The sequence below is a fragment of the Sylvia atricapilla genome, chromosome 15 (genome assembly GCF_009819655.1).
Source record: "Sylvia atricapilla isolate bSylAtr1 chromosome 15, bSylAtr1.pri, whole genome shotgun sequence".
Classification (NCBI taxonomy): Eukaryota; Metazoa; Chordata; class Aves; order Passeriformes; family Sylviidae; genus Sylvia; species Sylvia atricapilla.
This window is the reverse complement of record NC_089154.1, coordinates 14,139,954-14,150,387: the sequence shown is the minus strand read 5'-3', so window position 1 is coordinate 14,150,387 and position 10,434 is coordinate 14,139,954. Positions and strand designations below refer to the sequence as shown.

Sequence of the window (10,434 nt, the reverse complement as noted above, 5' to 3'; positions counted from 1 at the left end):
TGTTTTTCCAATGATCCCATTCAATGCTCTGGGCATTCTGACAAAAAATTAAAATTAAATCAAGGAGTTCTCTCTGCTAGAAATTCTCTCTCTCATTTAATTAGAGGTAAAGAGCTGGCTGCCAGTGTTCCAAAAGTAATACCAAACATGCAAACAACTTCTCCACAAATGCTTTTATTCACACCAGAGATTTCAGAAACCCTTGTTCTTGAAGACCAAGAGAAGCAAGTGACAAAGAGTTCAGGATCTTTCTGCAGCTATGGGGAATTAATTCCTCACACTTAGATCCCACATGTCTGCAGTTTAATCACTCTACACTGGTAGCTCAGTTAAACAAAATGCGCAATCATTTTAAAGTGCAAAATGACCATCAGCTCCATTTTCAATATTCATGAAATGAACAAATCATAAAGCTGAATAACATGGTGATGCTGTGGAGTACATGGCCTGAAACAGAAGATGCCTTCCAATGAGAGAAAAGGCCTACTCCATATTACAGCAGGTCTTCCCCTACATTTCTACAGAAAACACAGAAGGTTCTGCTAAACCAGCACCAAAGTGAGAAACTGTCCCTGTTCATGTTGGTCTCTCTACAGGACAGTTCCACACACATTGGTCTGTGACTTTACACTAAAAGTCCATCTAGTGCAGCATGCTCCCCTGAAGAGCAGCCACAACAGGGTTCTTCAGGAAGACATTCCTGTCCTTTCATCTCTACTGAACTCAAGGAGTTGTTCCCCTGGGAGAGAACCACCCCTTGTTAACGCTGCCATTTTGTAACCAGAGTGTTTAAAGCTTTTACAAATGCTAAAAAAACCCCACACTGTATCAACAACTCATTCACTTCCCCCTTACTCACAGCTCTTTGGAGAAAGTGGTTATTTCTTCCTCGCAAAACGTGTTTTGTCAATCTTTGGATCTCAGGCCTATAAGGAATATATTGAAACATAATTATTACAAATTATATTACTCTAGGAGAAGCTGTAGTAGTTCTTGCTCTAGTTTCCAAGTAGTTTGCTCAATGGTAAACCAACTGCACTACTGTTCTATAATCCTCCAAGTTAGGTGGCAAAATTGTGGTCTTTACTCAATGAATTTCATCTATAAATTTAATACCCCCATTAAATATGTAGTTGACAGTACTACAGAATATATTATTGTATGCTTTACATAATGAATTGTCTTTATTAACAAATCTAAACAGTGTTTGCATCTCTAGAGGCATCTCTGGAAATCAAATTCTTTATATAAGACCTCTAGTAGAACTGAAGAGCATAGGCAATTTCTGAATAATTCCTAAAATATATTTGCATTGTTTCATTAAAAAAAAACCAATCCTTCCCTTAAATATACAGCTTACAATTGCATGATTAAATACATATTCACTATAAATCACAACATATATTTTTATTTGTGCATTAATTGGAATATTGAAGTGCTGATATTGTGTCATTTATCTGCTTTTCATGTCCAGCAGTTTCTAACAACAGAACACAGGTTTGAAAGTGAGAAAGTTGGGTCTATCCCTTCACTGCAGAGCATTGCATTGCTCTGGCAGCTTCAACCACTGTACCCTGGTTCTGATCCTTATCCTGTCATAAAAAAAGGGAATATAGAGTCCATTGTTATTCTTGGAGGCAAATGCCAAGGGCTCTTGTTGAACTGTTCTGTAAGGAGAAGGAAGTGTTGTACATGTCCATGCCCAAGACAGGAAAGGTGGTGCTCAAAAGCCAAGAACAATTGTGTGGAGCTGGACAACTTCCATGCAGTGATTTTATGGGAGAAACTGTTTTCAAGCAGTTATTTGCTGTGTCTTATCAAATGTGTCTTTTTCATTGACTCCTATCACCACGTGGTTTTATAAAGCACAAAAGCCTTCAAGAAATGAGCACCATCTGTGTTTAATGTCAAACCCTTCAACACACCTTTGTCTCAGGCATCTTTTTTTCCCCAGGCTTTTCAAGTTCTATAGTATTCTTTAGCAAGGAATACTCCATGAGTTCTGCAATATGAACATGTCTACACCCTTCTAATCAATGAATGGGCAATGCCCATTAATGCAGCCACTTAATTGGAACAACTAGAATTATCTAGGCTGCATTGTAACATTAAAGAGATTTACACCTATTGAACAATGCTCTTGTACATTGTTATTTTTAGTTTGCTTCTGGAATTGGATCAAATCAGATTAGCTAACTGTAATCTAGCAAAACATAAAAGAAATTTACCCTGTTTTACAAAGTTTTAAAAAAAAATAACCTTCCAATCCATCTAAAACAATTTGAACAAGCAACTCTTTAAATGTCAAAGCATTCATTTTGTAGTGAAGTGTACTGGAATGTTGCCTTAAAATCAGAAGGAATTTAAAACTGACTCCTTTTTTGTGCCTGTGGTATCACTGCTGAACAAGTGCACTGAAAAGCTCTTTTGGAGGAGGGAACCATATTTTGCTTGGTCAGAATGTAGCATAAGCTCGATGCAGCCTCTTCCAAGCTACTAGACATCAGCAAATTGCAAATAATAAAAAAGCTGTATTAGACCATTGCACCAAGTGTCAGCTTAGTTCTTAAATTCTGAACTAAAAAAGAAAAAAAAAAAAAAAAAAAAGGTACAGCTCTACAAAAGCAAGGTTGCTTAATACTGGGCCTAAAGCAGTATGTACTCAGAGAACAGGACTGGCTCGGCAGTAGTAAAAGTCAATTTGTTAGATATTTGCTGCGAGCAGTGTTGCACAATATGTCCAATAAATGACTATGTGCATGCATGATCATATTCTGATCACAGAATAAGTGCCGCTGTTCTCTACTGCACATTCTCAAGTGTAAATCATCAGGTTTCCAAAACTTCTTTGAAGAATATTTCTTCCCTGGTGATTGGTTTGATGTTGAATCAAGTTCAGTCACCTCAGACACTGACAGCTAAGCCTGAGGGTGAAATACACGGTATGAGTCCCATCTTGTTCGTGAATGTTTGCACAGCCAACATTTGAAGTCATACCCAATCCACTGGCTTCGAATTCCAAATCCGTGTGACTGCAGCACCCCGAGGAGAGAGCGAGAGCTGCTCACTCACCTTAGCTCCGGCCTGCCCTGGGACAGAGCCTCGGGACACGGGGCCGGGACAGAGCCCTGGGATAAAACCCAGGGACAGAGCCCTGGGATAGAGCCCCGGGACAGAACCCCGGGACACGGGCCTGAGATAGAGCCCCGGGACAGAACCCAGGGACAGAACCCAGGGACAGGGCCCCGGGACAGAGCCCCGGACACGGGCCTGGGACAGAACCTCGGGACACGGGCCTGAGATAGAGCCCCGGGACAGAACCCCGGGACAGAGCCCCGGGACAGAACCCAGGGACAGGGCCCCGGGACAGAACCCCGGGACAGAACCCAGGGACAGAACCCAGGGACAGAGCCCAGGGACAGAGCCCAGGGACAGGGCTCAGAGACAGAGCTCAGGGGCACGGCCCTGGGACGGAACCTCGGGACACGGGCCCGGGACAGAACCCCGGGACAGAGCTCCGGGACACGGGCCCAGGACACGGCCCCGGGACAGAACCTCGGGACAGAACCTCGAGACAGAACCCCGGGACAGAGCTCAGAGACAGAGCTCAGGGACACGGCCCCGGGACACGAGCCTGAGACAGAGCTCCGGGACAGAACCCCGGGACACGGGCCTGGGACACGGCCCCGGGACAGAACCCCGGACACGGCCCCAGGATAGAGCTCCGGGCATGGCCCCAGGATAGAGCTCCGGACACGGCCCCAGGATAGAGCTCCGGGCATGGCCCCAGGATAGAGCTCCGGGCACGGCCCCAGGACAGAGCTCCGGGCACGGCTCGGTCCGCCCGTCCCGCCACTGCCCGCTGCCCTCAGGGAGCTGCGGGGCCGCCGCGGCCACGGCACCGCTGTGAAGGACCCCGGGCCTGGGGAGCGATCCCACAGAACTCCCAAATACCTGCACCAGGAACGGTGTGGCCAGCAGGGTAATCATTGTACTGCACCAGGAACGGTGTGGCCAGCAGGGTAATCACTGTCCTGTACTTGGCACTGGTGAGGGCACAGCTTGACTGCTGCGTCCGGCTCTGGACCCCTCAGCTCAGGAAGGACATTGAGGCGCTGGAGCGTGTCCAGGGAAAGGCACCAGAGCTTGGGAAGGGTCTGAAGCACAACTCCTCTGAGGAGCAGATGAGGGGGCTCAGCCTGGAGAAGAGTAGGCTCGGAGGGGACCTTATTGCTCTCCTGAAAGGGGGTTGCAGGGGTAGGGGTCGAGCTCTTCTCCCAGCGACAGGACGCGAGTACACGGTCTTACTCCGCGCCAGTGGAGACTCAGGGTGGAGGCAGGAGGAATTTCTTTCAGAAAGGGTGATTAGACATTGGAACGGGCTGCCCAGGGAGGTGGCGGAGTCACCATCCCTGGAGGCGTTTAAGGACAGGCTGGACGTGCCCCTTAGTGCCACGGTCTGGCTGACACGGCGCTGTTCGGTGACAGGTCGGACCGGACGGTCCCAGAGCCCTTTCCCAAGCCCAGCGGCTCACTGACCCCGCTCCGCCCGCCCTCAGCCGCTCCCTCAGGAGGCGCGAGTTCCCGGATGTGCCGCCCCGCCTCCCGCACGTGCGCGGCGCCCCCGCCCGCGGGCCAACCGCCGGGGGAGGGCGGTCCCGGCCCAGAGCTCGCGAGAGGAACATGGCGGCGGCGGGCCGGGGTGAGCGGGGCAGCGCGCGCGGGCGGGGGGCGCGCGGCCGGCGCCGCCTCACGGGGCCCGCGCCTCACGGGGCGGCCGCGGTGCCGCGCGCCTCACGGGCCGGGCCGGGCCGCTGAGGGGGAGCCGCGCCGCCGGCCGCCGGCACCGCCCGGCCCCGCCCGCAGAGCCTGCCGAAGGAGGCTGGGGCGGGTGGGAGTGCCGAGAGCGGCGGCCGCCCCCTCGCTGCCGGGGGCGGGCGGGGTCCCGGTGAGGCCGCAGGCGGCGGGGACGCGGGAGGAGCGGCCCCCACAGCCCCGCCGGGCCGCTCTGGGCCCCGAGCAGGTGGAGGTGCCGGTGCCCTCAGCGCGCCCTGGGACGCGGGTGGCAGCGGCCCGGCCGCCGGTGGATGTGTCCGGTGGATGTGTCCGGTGGATGTGTCCGGTGGATGTGTCCGGTGGATGTGTCCCGTGGATGTGTCCGGTGGATGTGTCCCGTGGATGTGTCCCGTGGATGTGTCCCGTGTCGTTGTTTGTTAGTAGCAGTCTCGCTGCCGGGGCCGGCGCGGGGCCGTGGGCAGCAGGGCGGCGCTGCGGGCCCGGCCCCAGCCCTGCGGGCGCTGGGATGGAGCGCCCGGGCCGGCAGCCGGCCGGGGAGCGGAGCGGAGCCGCCCTGGCCCCGGCGGTGCCGCTGCGGCCGGCATTCCAGCTGCCACCCTTCCACAGGGGCTCTTAACGAGTTCGGCTCGTTTTCTGCCACATGCGTGCTTTGAGATGGCACTTGGTTAACCCATTTTAGCGGGGTCGGGGACTGGAATAGGGTGCCCAAGGTGGTGGAGTCGCCATCCGTAAGGCGTTTAAAAGACTGGATGTGGTGCTGGGCGATGTGGTTTAGGGGTTCCAGTGGCAGTGCTGGTTTGATGGTCGGACTGGACGGTATTAAAGGTCTCTTCCAAGCCTGGCGATTCCATGATTCCTGAATCAGCTTTGTTAACCAGTGTATCCACAGCCCCTGTATGCACAGATCCACACGGCGGGTGCAGGTCTCTGGGCTGGCACTTGCTGCAGTGACATTCTGTGGGGGAGCCAGGTGTTGAGCTGTGCTGCCGTGCCCTGCCTTTCTGCCGGCAAATCCATTCGCTTTTGTTCCATTTACGTGGGGTTTGTATTGGCGTGCAAGTTTGCAGTGCAGAGAACTGCTGTTAGTCAGTGTCAGTGCAGTCGAGAGATACCAGGACTTCTGTCTGCCGCAGGCAGTTAGCTGAAACAAAGACTACAGGATTTAAAGTGAGTAAGTTGTTTAGCTGTGAAATAAATATCAGTAAAATTATCTTTTTATTAATGTTAGGAAACACCTACATAAAATCTGGCACGTCAGTATGCATAAAATATTTAAAGCTTTAACATCACTCACCTTTTAAGAAAAAAAAAAGCCACGCTTGCACTGTCCTGTGAGAACAGCATGTTCTGGAGTTCTTGTTTATGGGAAGGTGTTCACACTTCTTCCTCACGCTGCATCTTTTCCTTTAGGAGAAAAAAATGCCCAGGTTTTGAATTAATTGAGGCTTTAAAGCTCTCAACAAAAGCACAGCTAGCATTTCATAAAATTATTCTCTTCATGTGTGACATTTTATCTTGTTCCCTCCTAAAGTTTTCTTTTCCTGTGTAATTACTGTGGGCAGATGGGACTTTGTGGTGTAACTTGCATTTGAAACTTGACAAGATTGCTGTCTGGTAATGACATCAGTTGTTACGCAAATAAAAACATCTGGAAGCTGAAGATCCTTAGGACATTATTGGGAGTGCAGAACATCTTCCAGGATTTGGCAGGATTTGGAGAAGTGTAGGAAACTGAACTTAATGGTGCAAATGAGTTTTTAGAAGCAGTCATACAATAACTTGGAAATCACCTTAATATTTACCTTTTCTGTTTGTCACATTCTGTTGAATGAGGTGTTATAAAACAGCTTTAATAGTGAGGGCTATTACATAGATATTCAGACAAATTTAGTGGTTTATACACATAAAGTACTTTAAAAATTGGAACTTTTACTTATTATCCTAGCAATGAAATGAGGTGATTGATGACCCCATGGATTAATGTAATATTGGATAGGGAATAGACTTAGTTGAGGTTTGGGGTTTTTTAAACAGCATTTAGATTACTGATGAAATGATTATTGGAAGGAAGAGGGAATATATTTTATCATAGGCCATTCATTTTTGTGGCCTTTCTGGCACTTCCGTCTTGTAACCTCTTCCTCTTATGTGTTTTGCTTTGGTGTTCTACATGTTCAGCTTTTAACCTCTGTCATTGGTATGTACAGAAACCATAACATCAGCTTCAGCCTTTAAAAGAATGAAAAATCATCTGTCAGAATTCATCTCTGGGGTCAAAAGTAAAATTGTGTGCCTGAGCAATGTCAGGGACGCTTTAAGTCTGGTTCAAAGCCAAAATTGGAAAACTCCATTAGTGTTACTGCATGAAACAGCATTTGATAAATGCCAGACTTTAAAATAACTGATTTTTTTAAAAAGTTCTCTAAATACAGTGTGCAGTAGGTTTGTATATGTGTATATATACACACGTACTTTAATATTCTAATAAATGAAATGGTGATGTTGTCACTAACCAAAGTCCCTTTGAGTTGGTGACATAGCAAAAAGAAAATGGGGATGTGAACAATTTCCTTTCCTTTTTCTTTTTTGCAAACATTCAATTGTATTGGAATCTATAGAAAACATGAATATATTTCTGTTGTACAGTTGGCACTTCCAGGTGTGAAGACTTGAAGGAAGTAGGGCTGGGTTTGTGTATTGCAGTTGAGTTAAAAGGAGTAGATGATGCTGTTCTTGCCAGAGGTAATTGGAAAAACAAATCTTGTCTTAGAATTTGAGTAGGAATATGAAAGGTGCTAAAAGATGCACAGAGTCTGTTGAAATCACTTTACTCTCAGGATTTTAACCTAATAACACACTTGAACACCTGAAAACTACAGAAACTGAGAAAGCTGAACTGGTATTCTTAAGGCTTTGATTTCTCAGGTAGAACAAAATATGTCACTTTTAAAATAAAGAATCCTTGAGACATCTTTGTGATTTTTGTTTTTCTTTTTTACTTTCCAACTAACCAGGAATGTGCTGAAACTGATACTCTAGAAGGGGACTAGAGATATAAGGTAAGCGCTGTATTTTTTAAAAATTAAACTTTTTCAATAAGTTTTTTTAATAAAGCTGCTGTGCTGTTTTTTTAGTGAACAGTGTATCCCTTTAAGTTGTGCTGGTTTTATAATCCTGTTAAAATGGAAGGTTTTCCAAGAGATCTGTTCCTATACAAACAGAAGTCTGGTTATATGTAGTACTTGTGTTACATAAACTTAAGAGCAAGTTACTGTGATTTTATCCTTTGGCCTTTAATATGAGTGGGTTTTAATCACCTCTTAAGATTATGACTTAAATACTCATATGTTGATTAAACAGTATTTTCTCTTCTTAAAGGACTGTCATGCTTGCAAGCCTTCACAGATGTTAGATGTTTTCCAAAATGAATAGTTTTGATATTAAGACTTTGGCCTGTAGAGCATTTTGTTTATTTTTAACAGAGTTTCTGCAGTGACTCAGGCTTGTACCAGCACAGCACCTCCAGAGGGACTCCAGACCCCGTGTGGTTTGGTTAAATCAATTTAGTTATAGGTGAGGCAAATTTCCTCTCCAGGGCTGTTTAAAGGCTGCTGATAGTGCTGTTTCAGGAGGTGTTAGGAAAGGAAGTCAAGCACCTTAGTAAAACAAGGAAGTGGGTTGTATTGACTGTTCTCAGGTCAGGAACTGTGTGCTTCTGGTGTTTAGCTGCTCCCTAAATGGTGAAAATTCTGATCCTGCCCTTCCCTCCTCATCTTCTGTGTGGGGAAAAAGAGGGTGGGACAGGTGGCCTGATTTTCAGGATAAAAGACAGAGCATCAAGCTTAAAGCCTCTTGCTAGTCCCCACTGAGGCCTCCTAGATGAAGCGGAGCATTGGTTGCACCTCTACAGAAAAAGCAGACACTGCACACGACTCTCATGGCTAAGAGCTGCTCCAGAGACTGGAAGAACAGGATGTACACAACTGGATGTACACACAAAGGGGTATGTATCTGTAGCATTGATGTATTCCAGCAAACCCCAGAACTGTGTTAGGCAAAAAAACCCAACTAGAAACACTTAAAGGTGGGGGAGCTTCCCCTAACCTCAAGGCAAGGTGTATTGAGGGTTGTGTGCAGGCTCTGTGAAGAGCAGGTTTGATTGGACTTGGCAAACCAGTTCACTTTGTGTCCTCCTTAGTGAATCTGCAACCTTTGAGTCTTACTGTAAGTAAATCTGCTGTGTTTTTAGCTGCATATCCAAAAAAAAAAGACTAACAACTGAAATTAAGACTATTTGCACTTGACAGTGTGAATGTTTCATGTTTGCTTCTTCAAATGAAATTAGTCTGTGCTGTGCTGAGGACAGGGAACCAATTCTTGGCATTGTTTTTAAACCTTTTTAGCACCTGCAGTCCAAGAGCCAAAATTGCCCAGTGTTAGTTACAGAATACAACCTTTTTCAAACTTTCCTTCTGTGGCAAAGATTGATGTCTACCACAAAAATCTTCCATATCCTGAAACTCCAAAGCAAATGCACATTACAGAATTTATTGAAGCATTCAGATTACTGTTATTAAATCCAGATGTTAATGTAACAGTTTTGCACTTGTGCAATAAACTGGATCTCTATGATTGTTGACTCAGTAGAGAATTTTAGGATTTCATATTTGGTACTTGGCTTAAGCCATTAATTAAATGTTTGAAAAGGGGCTTTTACCTGGGTATGGTGCCAAAAGCAACAAAGTGAGAGAGAAGTCCTAGTTACACTCAATTTTGATCTTCACACCATCTAGTGAAACACAAATTAACAAAACAAAAAATAAAGACTAAAAGGAAACAACTGAAAACCTCACCATTTTTTACTTAATGTTTTCAACACTAATTTCATTTGGAGTGTCTGGACTGCCGAAGGTTTTTTATACCCAGTTTATGAGGGTAGAGCTCACTTATGGTGTTTCTAGTAAATACTTAATTCAGGAGAAGTTACTGCTTTATTTTGCAGTCTTTATTATTTCTGAATTTTTATGAGTTAATGCAGTAATGCTTCTTTATGTTCATGTCAAACAATACAGCAGCACTCAAATACAAAGTACTGAGCAAACACTGTCAGCTTTTGCAGAATAGAAACCATTTGTATGGTTATGGGAATTACAAGTCTTCCAATGTGAATCAAGCCCTAAATAATTCTACATCTGTAGAGAGTTTTAACCAACTTTCTTTGCTTCTATGAATAACAGAGTGTAATTTGTGATTTCTTCTGGAATCAGATCATCCCTCCTCTGCCAGACGTTCCACCCTTCCTCTGTTCTGCCAGTTCAATCATTTGATGACTCTTTTACCAGGTCCTGCATCAGAAAGCTAATTTTAAAAACTTGCCATGCAGAATTGGTAAAAGAGAAAAGTGGAGTCATGGAAGTTGGGAAATGCAGGTGGTGAGAAGCTGCTGTGGCCCATAGCTCCTCTCTGCTGTCCTGGGAATGCTGTGGGCAGCAGCACAGTGGGAATGTGGAGCCAGCCCTGCCCTGGACACGGGGCATGGGTAAAACACTGGGGCTGCAGAGTAAACCACACTGACAGGAGACCCTTAGACACTTCTGCACCTGCTGTTCCTCAGGTGTTTGGGGCACTGGGGCCTGC

At 46.2% G+C, this 10,434-nt stretch overlaps 1 protein-coding gene across 2 annotated transcripts in view; it reads left to right on the top strand.

The window, feature by feature from the left end:
• Positions 1–4,642: 4,642 nt before the first annotated feature.
• Positions 4,643–10,434, top strand: part of MRTFB (myocardin related transcription factor B) — a 65,376-nt gene continuing 59,584 nt past the window's right edge. For both annotated transcript variants that reach the window (XM_066330264.1, XM_066330261.1), the window contains exons 1-2: positions 4,643–4,702; positions 7,812–7,856. The gene's annotated coding sequence lies outside the window, so the exon portion shown is untranslated. The remainder of the gene's footprint in view (positions 4,703–7,811; positions 7,857–10,434) is intronic.